Raw genomic sequence first — 12,418 nt, forward strand, 5'->3', positions numbered from 1 at the left:
CTTCGGTTGTTGTTCGGGATACAGTTAAGATTTTAACAAAGTTCGAGCGAATACGTAATTAGAAAAAAAAAAAAAAAATTGAAATAAAGTGATTAAACAAAAATTATTACAAATATCGTAAATAACAGTTCACAAATGCATATATATAGATATTTTTTGAAGGAGAGGAAATGGTCTTCACAATTTGAAATCGATCGAACACACTGTGCGCGAATGCTCATGTAAACGCGCGCCATCAATCGTAGGGTAAATGCCAGAAAACTTCGCGGGAGTGTATTAAAAAACTTCCCAAAGCTTCGTGGCAATCGTACTATGGCCACAAACCTTCACTGGAGTATATTAAACAACTTCCCAAAGTTTCACAACAATCGGATAAATGGTGTGGTAATGCATAAAGGACAGACACACACACATACATTCATTTTTATATATATAGATATTCGAATTAAGAATCCAGTACGTTAAATTTGGCCTGAAGAAGAGCCCAGGAGAGGCATCGAAAGCATTTGCCAATATTAGTTTGGAATTTTCACGCCAGTTAGTGGTTGAAGAATACACATATTTATTGTATATGACCCGGTGTGGGAGAAATACTTGATCAACACATAAAATATACTACATCAGAGCCATCACAAAATGTACTACATCAGAACAGACAACACTCATTGACAAAACACAATCAAAGTAAACAAACACATTTTTAAAAAGCAATTACTAACAACGATCAAATTTCAATAGCAGTTTTCTTGAAACAATAGATAGGTTGTGGCCAACGTTTTCATAACGAAAACATGAACATTGCATGTTCAGTGCTGTCTTCCTGTAAGCCTAGTTTGACAATGACATTTGGAACATCAATGGAATCATGCTTGATGTTCTAAATGCCATTGTCAAACATCTAGGCTTACAGGAAGATGGAAATGAACGTCCAACGTTCACATTTTCACGATGAAAACATCGGCCTCATCCTCTCTAATGGATATCAACTTTATTATAAAAACACATACAGGCGGCCCTTGACTTTCACACATTCTACTTTTGCACAATTTGCTATTTCACACATTTTAAAAAATTTAACTTTTTAAATATTTTTGTTGATAATGAAAAAATTTTCTTCCATGCAGAATGCTCATTCACTACAAAGTGTGATAGCTCGTTCTACATTCTTGATCACACATTACTTCCTATAATAGTGGACTTCTCAGAATCCTAATCACTACTGTGTTGTTCCGAGCAAGAGGTCAAAACAGTTTCAGTCTTGCATTAGGGTATGTGTCAACATGTTATGTTTAAATATTTCCTCCTTATAAATTGAAAATCATGAGTGAGAAATGGAGAAACTGCAGTGTTGATACAAACAAAAAGAAATTAAGGACTCAAACTTCATACAATTGAGACAAAGATGGAAATAATTAAATGTTCTGAAAATGGTGAATCTTTTGCTTAAATTGGATGTTCATATGATGTAAACATATCTACGATATGTGCAATTCCGAAAAATAAGAGTAAAATTAAGGAATAAATATTTTAAACAGTTTTTGGTGCATATTTTTTTACATCCCTCTACTTTCGAACATACCAACTGTGTGTGAAATGCAAGGGCCGCCTGTATATATTTCTTATAAAATCCATTGGAATATTATCTTTAAATAACATCTCATTATATTTGCTACTTCCTAAAAAAAATGCATAAAGTTTCTTTGCTTGCAATTCATTATTAGAGACAATAAAATACTGTATAAACAATCATATAATACTAGGTCTGAAAGGAGACCTTTTCTGTTGTTTCTGAAACTCTTTGCTGTTTTATATACATTTTATGTAATACATAAAGTAAATAAAAATAAAATAAGTATGATAAACAATACACTGAGATTACAAAAATGTTCTGACTTACTTAAGCAAGATGACGAAATATTATATCCTCAGATTTCATTGGTCATGCGATATGTTTACCATGTAGAAGTAAAATATTTTAAAGTAAAAACACTTGTTTAAACTTACTGATCCATTATCATTTAAGTAACAAATCAAACACATTAAATTCTGAAAAATTTCATTTATACTTGTTAAATACTTTATTATGTAGCTAATATACAAAAAAATAAAATATCTAAGTATATTGGTATTAATTATATTTTAACAGCATCTGTAATGGGCATTACATCCTAACATACAATTTTATTTCAATGTTAACAGAAAAAGAATATTTCAATAGCATCATATCTTAGATGAAAAGTAAAATAATAGTTCTTATATGGTTAAAAAAAAAAGTCCAATATCTGTTTAGGAATTATACATTTTATTAAATTCATAATGGATAAGAATTTATTTACATTTCAAATGAAATAATTTCTATTCTGATAATTCTATATTAACAATTAATACATCATTAGAGACAAAACTAAATTTTTAAATGAACTTAGCATTAAAGTCAATCTGATTTTAATTTACAGAATTTGTTGTTATCAAAATAAAGCATTCAGGAAACTTGATATATATATTTTTAAGTTCATAAACTTACATTATTAAGCTATTTTTAGCAGAAATTTCATATATACAAAATTTGTAATAAATAATATTTAAATTTTTCTTTTTTTAAGAATTGTGCAGATTATAACAATATTTTTTGTAAATATTTTAAATATAATTTTGAGAACAATAAAGTTCTTTTACATTTAAATTATAAATATTTTAAAAATATTACTTTGTATAAAAAAGATTATATAAAATACATAAAAATTTAAAATTGTTCATTGATTTACAAATGACAACAATGTAATTATCCATTACATTTCCATACATAACTATTTACTAGTAAAGTCATATAAAAATTTCAGTATGCTCAAGCTTATTATCTGATACTTTCATTTTAATATATGCAAATCAGACTATTTTATAACTTTACTCATTAATTACTTGAAAACAAAGTATATGTTACAAGAAGTTTAATTTTATAGAAAAATACATATAATATCATGAGATAGATTTAGAATATACTTAAAAATGTATAAATAATAATAATAATAATGGATTATGTAAGGGCATTCAAAGGATAAAATAAAATTGAAGTAATATTTTGTAATTTCAATGTTTTTTTTTATCACAAACTCTTACTGCTGAAATGCATATAATATTTTAGCCATTAATTTAAAAAATAAAATTTCAAAATCCACAAATATTAAATTTGTAAGATCAAAAAATATTTAAAATGTAGTCAAGCCACAGAGTGACTAATCATTAAACAGATTAATAATTTGTTTGTTATAATCATAAATAATTCTAGTATTAGAAATAACATACTTTTCCAATGAAAATAGAATGCTTTAGTAACTAATTATAAATGCTGTATATTGTAGAAAAATATACAATATATACATCGAATTCTATAGTTTAAGCATATTTGGCAAACTTTTATGAAATTAAAATCAAAATTTTAGGATAAATACTTTTATTTTAAAAAAATTTATAACTTATTATATTATTGAAGACTAATACAGTTATATAGCTAAAATATTTATGAAAACAATACAAAAATATTAATTATATATATATAAAAAATTTGAATAATATAAGCTTATATAACAGAATGTAAAATATAACAACATATAATTGACCCGATTCTATTAAATACCAAATGAACTGCCAGATTATCTATCAAGCTCTAACAAAGTTACTTTAATGATTAGAAATAAAGCAATTTGCTTGAAGTAACTGATGTTGCATCACATGGTAAGTGGGAGTTATGAGTTTTCATTCCAACTCTGGGCCAATCTTTTCTTCCAGAATGTTTGAAATTTAAATTAAAAATTAACTTTACTTCTAATTAATAGATCAAGGATGAAAGGATTAATCCATCATCATGTGTTTAACTGACTGTCTTTATCCAAATTACTTTATTTCTAATTGTTCAATTAGCTTTGTTACAGTCCAATATGTAATCCAGCAGTTTGTTTGGCATAATAAATGTAAAATATTTAAAAACATGTGCAAAAATAAAACTTATAAAAGCAATTATAAAAATGAGATTAAGTGCAGATTCATTCAGGCAGGCCACTAAAGAAGGCCAAAGATGTTTGTTTTCAAACAATAAATTTGCTGGAAAAAGTGAGGAAGATAATCTATAGTGGCTTATTAAACATGTGACTCTTTTAAAAAAATTAAAAAAAGTATTTATAAAAAAATGGAAAATATTAAAATTACATTCATGGTTATACAGCATTCATTAAAACTAACAGTGAATATTTTGTTCATATATTAAATTTACAAGTTGTAGTCAATGAACATTTCGAAATTTATGATCAACCAAGTTAACTTATGTACTTTTCCAGCTGTGAAGTAGATGATTTACAAACATTTTCGACTACATTTTCTAGTCTGCTTCACATCTAACTGAAACTGCTTATTTTTCAAAAGATGGAATGCCTCAACATTCTAAAACATATTAGAATGTTTATAAATTATGTAATTGCCTTATTAACAAGACTATATCTTGTTTACAAAATTGCAGTGCATCATGTGTGCGTAAAAAAACCAAACCAGATTTGTAGGTACTCAGAGGATTGAGAACAGAGTCAAAATAAAATACAAAATGGCAACTCTCTTTCTATAAACAGGCACTAGTGTGAGATTTGTGCATGTGTTGCTTGTTGGGAAGTTGGAAATGCAAACATTGAGCATTTTTGAAACTAGATGACATTAGTCATTATAATTTCATATTATTTTCATATTAAAACTAACTTCCGAAATAAAAGTTTTTTCTTTTTACATTTATTAATATATTTATTTTGTTTGTGCAAAATAAAAAAAATAATTTTGGACGATACAATAGCCATAATTACATTTTTCAAAAATGGGAAATCTTTGTTAGGTATCGACAAAAATTCAACGCATGGTGACACGCAACAGAGAGAAATTTCGACATTGAATAGGTTAATTTCACCGAAAATGTAGGACCTTCTTCAGGTGGAATTCTATTAGAGAAAAGCTTTTTCAGTGCATTTCCATTTCAGATGTGTTCTAATTTTCTTTCGAATTTCCTTTTTAAATTTAAACCTATAACGACATGTGCCTGTGTTGGCGACTATAATGCTGAGTCATACATAGCCTGCCACGCCCTCAAGAGTAGTTTTCATCTTTAAAATTAATTGAAAGGCTTTTGAATTCTGCTTTAAAGATTTCTAATGCCTCCAAATTCCTAACCTGATAAATCTGCTGAGTTTGCCGGATCATGGTTGCCCACTGTAATTCGGTGTAATGCCATTTTCACTGGCATATACAGCTAAGGCAGTATTGTTCTTCTCGATATCAATTTTATGCTCGTGGAGGTGTTGTTTGAGCAATCTTCTAGTAGATCCAATATATACAAGATCCCTATCGAATCTATCATCTTTGAGCGAAATTTTATACACTCCCGGCACTCTTTTGATAACTACTCAATCTTTCCCATTCCTTAGCATGTCAAATATATCCGGTTTACCAGTGGCATGCCGTGACATTTGATGATAGGGAAGCTGTGCTTCTGTAAGAAGCTGACTTCCAGGAGCAGTCAGTCAGTGATGGTCTAAGGTCCATTTGTATTCGTTTCTTTGATAAGCCAGTAAAAACCATAGACTTCTCTAAATGTATTTTTAATAGATTATTTATCTGATGTATTTAATAAATAAACAAGTTCAATATAATTACCTCTGTTATTAGATTCGATAGATTCCCTATGCCCTCTAAATGCCAATTCTGGCTTTGATAAAAACATATAACATCTATTAATTTAAATATATCTATTAGCCGTAACTATCTCATTATAATTTTCAATATTTATTTTATATTGTTTACAAATGTTAATTTCTATTCTGCTTTGATTTCCAAATTGCTTCAATTTTACAAAAGAAATGAAGTGACATTTATGATTTTCATGTCTTTTGCCAGCTTTATTCAATTTATTTAAATCATCAAAGCCATTCTTATTCCACACACTAATTTTATTTTAAAATAGTAGGCAAGGCCAACAAAGCAATTTTTGCATTTTTATGCATCCACAAAGCCATTTTATGTCTTCATAAATTTTATCGTGAAAATGTCGAACAAATTTTTTTGTTGACGTATTTATATTTAATTTAGGCATTGGTCTCTCTCTTTTAATAATGTTTTCTTCTTTCATTATGGTCTTGAGCCAAAACTTTTTTAAAATAAATTTTCAATATCACAATTACATTCTGAATCACTAACCATGATATAAGGACTATAATTAAAAACAAAATAACAACAACTTACTTGGTGAAATAAAATGAGTGGTGGATATACATACCTGGTACAAAATATTCTTCAATTGTATGAATATACTTTTAAAGAAAATTATAATTAAATATAGCTTTGTAAAGAAACGTACATAAAAATAACATAAAATATTCTTTACTTTTTAAATTTTAAAACAATCCACTTAGTTAAAATTGCTCCCTACCAGTGGCTCATGGATGGAATCAGAGACGGTCTTGGTAGGTGTGCAGTGCGTGCATGCATGCCAAATCCTGAGGGTTCTGATACCGGTTAATGTCAAATGCCTCTTTTGTGGCATCACTAGACTAGTATATCTCAAAGGATGCGACAGGGCTGTTGTAAATCTTAAATGTTTCTCACCATAGCTGTAAAAATCTAAATTTGTTAAACTTAATTGTCATTTGTTTTCTAACTAATTTGTTTTAAGACCAGGTGTCTACAGAAATTTCCAAAATTTACAACTTTTAGTCACTTTCATCGAACTGGAAAAATTTCTGTCTTTATTACATCTAATATTATGAAGAAATCAGTCCACACTGTACTCGGTTAATTAATTAAGCTTTTGTTTAAGTAAAATTCCGGCTCTTTCAGCAGGGTTTTATTTGTGTCCCTAATTCTGTAATCACTTAATTACTTAACCACTTCTTAAGTAGAAATAAGTCGAAACCGGTCACTTTGTACTTGAATATTTGTAGTCTCAGGAAAAAGGTGGAAAGACAAATTTTTATGACAACGGATACATAAATCATAAATTTAAGGTAAATAAATTCTAGAGCTTTTTTCTGTACCTCATGCATCCCTCTCATTCATTAAATTTAATTGTAAATGATGCTACCAAAGTAACAGTTAATTTTTTAACATTGTACAAGAATTGTAAACATTTTTTTCTACATCCCCTTAAAGATGGTACATACGAAATCGTAATATCACTGGTTTAACATTGAAATCCGTAAGTAATATAAGACGGGAGAGCGAAATAAAAATATCAAATATTTTAATGGATTTTTTTTAACTCCTGTCAACTATACATAACTATCATAAAAACTTAACCCTACCGATAAGAATTTACTGGTAAGTTATAAAACACTTAATAAAACATTTAACACCTTATAATGCTGAGAATATTTACTAAATTCAAACTCGTTCAGTAGCCAGTCACCTGATGGCCTATTCCATTAGGCTGAAAACGTTTGTGATTTAATAAATATTCTCAGCGTTATAAGGTGTTAAATGTTTTATTAAGTGTTTTAAAAAGAAGCTGAGTTTGATATTCAATTAATTAAGTTATAAATCTACTCTGATTCACATAATCAGGTGAGGGCGGCCAAATATCTAGTAGGCAGGCAGCTAACAGCCCAGAACCGGTCCTGGATAGAATTGGAAGCGTTATACGTGTGTAGCTTCCACCCAAGGTCCTAGGCTTCCACCAGCTAAACCAGGTGAGATTGGTGCTCTGAAAAGTGCATGCACAAATCTGGCTGTTTGGAAGTTGACAATACAGCACTTCCACTCTACCACTAATATTCAAATATACAATAGCAATCTTATCTTTTTTTCCACATGTAGTATAGATATTTGTAATAAGATACATAATGCAGTTATAATAAAATATTGTGCGATTATTTTCATATAATTAAAATTAATATGTATTTATTTTTTAGAAAATATAATGGAAGCAGCACTTCCACTGCTTCCAATGACGGCACGCCACTGTGGTTTACATCTGTATGCTATTTTTGAGTTAGTATATGCCTGAATTTCTCGATATAGGGAGTGCATATGGCACTCATACGTTATAATAATACGATGGGGAGATGCATCTTGCTGCGGATTACTTTCTGGAACTATACCCAATTGATCTTTGAGTTGGCTTTCTTGCTTGTCTGCTATTTTAAATATTAACTTTTTGTATTTAAATATAACAAAAAGTCAATATTTAAAATATTAACTTTTTGTCATATTTTAAATATGATTTTCAGCTACTTTTGCTGTTCTTTTTATTTCCTTCGCCTGTCATGTTCTTGATTACAGTGCATGTGGGCTCTTCTAGTAAGTGCTCTAAAGGCCACCATTTTGTAAATATAGGGATTGTTAGAGCCAGCCGGAATGTATATTGGGAGAACGAGCACTTGGTTTACAGTATACGTTAATATCATATCCGTTGCCATTAAAGGCAATACTAATGTCTAAAAAGTGAGCTTCTTTACTGCTCATCAATATTATGACCATACAAATAATTTGCATCTATACAGAGTTATCCTTTTTAATAGTCCAACTAGAGACAGATGGTAACAACTTAAAAACCATCTGTCTCTAGTTGGACTATTAAAAAGGATAACTCTGTATAGATGCAAATTATTTGTATGGTCATAATATTGATTTAATCAACAAATTAATCCTTGGAACTTTGTTAATAATTCTTTATTGCTCATTTGCTCTACCTCAATCGAACACCATACAGATTGTTATTAATACAGCTCATATATTCTTCAATGTTCGGCTTTGTTTTCCAGATGATGAATACATATTATATATTTTGATATTAGAAAGGAACCTGGAGATGATTTTGGCTTCCAAAAGCCGCACCACAATTTCGGCCAAGTCCCTGGATAAGGGACTACCCATAGGTACTCCTCTTTTTTGAAGGAACATCTTTCCATCTAATTGGAAGCATGAGGTGTAAACAAAGCATATGAGACAGTTCCAGTATTTGTTTGTGGTCCACACTGTTTGCTATTTTAGTCATAAGCCAATCCTGTAAACTGCAGAAACATGGCTCTAGTTTAACCAATAGGTATAGCACCTTAAAGTCTAAAATAGTAATCCAGAAGTTTTCAGATGGTAAGCAGTTCTGTATAGCCTTAATTATCTGCATTGAATTGGAGACTGTAAATTGACAGCCCTCCAGGTGTTTTAGCCAGGAGCGTGTGGATCTTCTGCTCTATTTTTCTGGTGGGTGTGTTGGTTTTGTCTAAAATAGGTCTAAGTTCCATCCCTTGTTTATGTGTTTTGGCATAGGCAAAGAGTCTGGAAACTGCTGGTGATGCTATCGTCACGCTGTCTAGCTGTAACTTTCTTGCTAGATGGGTATTCGTAAACCTGTGGACTCTTAACTGTATCTTATCAATGAAGTCCTTTTCTATCTCTTCACATTCTGTGTCTCATATATACTTCTGTAAGATGGTGGTGTAGTAGTCCCTCTTCATCAACACTATAGCCTTATTTGTGATATGTTAAAATCTTTGCAAAGCTTCATAAGGTTAGTGAGATATATATATTCATTCTCCCCATTTATGGTCATAAAATATCATATTAAAAGTGATCAGCTTGTGGCTTCTATGTATAATAGTATACTAGTATACATAGAAGCCACAAGCTGATCACTTTCAATATGATTAAAAGAACATAACTAACACAGAAAAAACAAAATGGTCACAGTATTGGTTTGATATGCCATTAAGCCCAGGGTGGTGATGAATCTAGAGAAAGATAAACTAATCAAGAAAGTTTACGATGAAGAATGCATTGAAACTGTGGAAATCCAGAAGATTTATAAAGCATCCAAAGACACCAAACTGAATCAACGCACAGAATTGTGAGACATTGTCGGCTATGTGGCAAATATTTCATGACCATAAATGGGGAGAATGAAGTGAAAATCTAATATCTACATAATTTTATAAATGTTACTAAGAAATTGGTCTCAATCAATAATGATCATTCATTTTAATTTTGGAACACATGTCATTAAGCATAATAATTTACCCCTTCCTACCCACGCTTGAGTCTGACTCGAGCAAGTGCCATAGCGTTACAAAAATCCAGGCGTGAGGACCCCCGAGAAAAAATTTTTTTTTCAATTTTTGGAATGTTTTTTAGGTCCCCAAATTTTTTTCCCATATGAAAAAATTTTATCGCGATTTTAAAAAACCTTTAATGACACATGATTCATGCTTTATTGCTTTTTAGTTATTTTTTAATGGGACTTTTTATCAAATTTAATTAATTGTTCTAAAGTTGTAGTGCACGGATTTGACTTCGGTAAAGTTATTTAAAGCTAGTTTCTGATATCAAAAACGACCTCCAATAGTTTTTTAATTTTTTTAATTAATAGATTTTATTATATATAAGTTTAAGTCGGGGGTCGGAAATCGCAATAAAAATTTTAATTTTTTAAAAATATAGGTGTAGTTAGTATTCACCCTACTTTTAACCCTTGTCCTCCTAGGACGTCTATGAGAATGTCCCAGGAAATCCTACACCAGATGTTCTCAAGGTCATCCAGCTATATAAACAATGACTCATTGGTGTCAAATTTCGCAGAAAGGTGAGACAAAGGAAGTTAAACTTTGAACTTTTTCTTCAAAATTAACGCATTTCCTTTGTTTTTTTCAGTTTTAAGTATTTTTTTATGCTTAATTAAAAATTCTAAAAAAAATGGGTGGCTCAAAAGGGGTTAAAAACATTCGAGTATGTTTTAGAATGTTAAGGCATTCTAGACTAGAAAATGTAGTCAAAAATGTTTGTAAATCATCTACTTCACAGCTGGAAAAGTACATAAGTTAACTTGCTTGAACATAGATATAAGTTCCAGCTTTTGGATAGTGCAATTTCAAAATTTCTAACTATACATATTATTTAAAATTATACAAAAAGAATTATATTAATATATGAATATATTAAGTATATTCAATTTCATTAAAATCATTATTTTACAATAGAAAGATTACAAATTAACTTTATATAAAAAGTTTTATATAGTTTCAATTATTTACAGTGTAAATACCAAACTATATTACTATAAAATTTTAAATTTAAAAAAATATAAATTGCTATAATTTGGTATTTATATTGTTTTAGGAAAGTTTTTAAGTTTCTAGTATATCATTAAAACAAATAACGCAAAAAGTAGAAGATCAATCTTGGAAAACTAAAATTTTTCCAATATATCTTCAAGTTACAAATTTATTGTTCAAAAATTATAGTTCATTCAGATAATTTTATCAATTTATTTTAAATACAATAGATAATTTTTAAAAAATTCAGTTCAAGAAATAACAAATAATCTATTATTATAATGAGTTTGCAACTCATTAGTAATTTTGTAATATTATAGAAAGTTAAAAATTAACTTGATTTTTTAAAATTACAGAAAAAGTTTTGTATAAATTACAATGCATATGTAAACTTTAAAGTTTTTCAGAAAAGTAATAAATCAAGTAGCATATCCTGAATTAGTATAAAAGTATTCTTTTGGATCTCAGTGTTCAGAGAGAGCAGGGATGCAGAATTTTTTCAGGATCCAAAATTTCCCCAAAATTATTGCACACTGGCATACAAAAGAGAATAATGTATAAAGTAATAATTACTACTACATAGTTTGAAAAAATCAAATTAAATCATACAAATAATTAGTTATACCATATAATTTGAACCACAACACTAGACTGATAAACATTTTTTAAATAAAAGAATGATTTAATTTAATCAAGTATCAGCAGTGAAAAAATGGATCATTTGTCATGTCAGCAGTCACTTCAATTTTATTTCTTTTAATCAACATTATTACATCAACTTTTTAATTCTATACACTATCCATCATGGGATAGTGCATAGAAGGATATACCAAGTAATGAGAAAATCATTGTCAATTTTAATGAAAGTTGTTATTTTTAATTGAATTTTAGAGTTTTCATAGTTTTAAGAATATTTTAATGTTTTTATTAATTTTAGTTGGAAAAAGAAATCAAATTTGTATTGGGAAAAAGATTACATGAAAGTATTTATATACAAAGTACTCATTAAATAAAAGGTTAGATGAGATTATTTGTAATTATTTTAGCTAAGATAATAACATAAGATAAATATTGACATTGTTTAATTTTTCAAATATTTGTAAAGAGAACTGAAGAACAATATGACACCTGAAATGCATTTTCTGTTTCAATAAAGTCTATGGTCTTTTGAATTGCCAGTTTTCCTGTATAATAAGTTTTGGAAAAAGCAATTTTATGCTTGTACATGAATATTCTAAATTTAACCAAACAATAAGCCATGCAAAACCCAACCAATAATCAGTTTAAAATATATATTTATTAATTAATTTAACATCCTATTTTGTATATTTTCATATTTATTATGTTTT

The 12,418-nt window shown here is 28.7% G+C and overlaps 1 protein-coding gene across 1 annotated transcript in view; it reads right to left on the reverse strand.

Moving 5' to 3' along the window:
- Positions 1–12,418, reverse strand: part of LOC111624614 (choline/ethanolaminephosphotransferase 1-like) — a 74,208-nt gene that overhangs the window by 15,251 nt on the left and 46,539 nt on the right. The window lies entirely within an intron of this gene.

Source organism: Centruroides sculpturatus, unplaced genomic scaffold, assembly GCF_000671375.1.
Source record: "Centruroides sculpturatus isolate CEXI.00-Female unplaced genomic scaffold, Cexi_2.0 scaffold56, whole genome shotgun sequence".
In the NCBI taxonomy this organism is placed as follows: domain Eukaryota; kingdom Metazoa; phylum Arthropoda; class Arachnida; order Scorpiones; family Buthidae; genus Centruroides; species Centruroides sculpturatus.